This window comes from Lipotes vexillifer, unplaced genomic scaffold, assembly GCF_000442215.2.
Source record: "Lipotes vexillifer unplaced genomic scaffold, Lipotes_vexillifer_v1.1 scaffold1129, whole genome shotgun sequence".
Taxonomy (NCBI): Eukaryota; Metazoa; Chordata; class Mammalia; order Artiodactyla; family Lipotidae; genus Lipotes; species Lipotes vexillifer.
In genome coordinates this window covers 3180262-3180744 of record NW_006789022.1, presented here as the reverse complement: position 1 = coordinate 3180744, position 483 = coordinate 3180262, and positions in this window count along the sequence as shown.

Here is a 483-nt window from a genome sequence, read left to right as displayed (position 1 = left end):
AAAAAAAAAAAAAAAAAAAAAGGTGAGAAGCTACCTGGGAGAATTTACAGTTTGTCAGCACCAGTTCTGGGAGAGGCCCAGGAGAATATGGCGTTGTCTGTAGATGCCAGTCTCCCCTCATCCATCTCCTAGCTGTCTGGTGAGGTTGGCATACTGGACAGAGGCAGGGCCTGCCTCAGCGTAGTATCAGCCAAGTGAGCTGATCCTTCGGGGACCTAGGGCTCCTGCTGAAGTGTGGAGGTAGGAGCTGAGGTGGCCAAGAAGATCTACTCTATCATTTGTCCTGTTTTCCTTCCTATTCTCTGGGAAGCAATCCAGGCTGGTTCTAAGGCCTCCTTTCTTGGCAGGGCTATTCCCTTGACTGCCTGCAGATGGAGCTAAAGCGACACGATGGGAATGGAGGGGTGAGGGCCGGCGGGAGGAGAAATACTCCTAAAGTCGCCCGCTTCTCTAGGTCTGCTACAGCCTGCTGGCCGGAGGAGG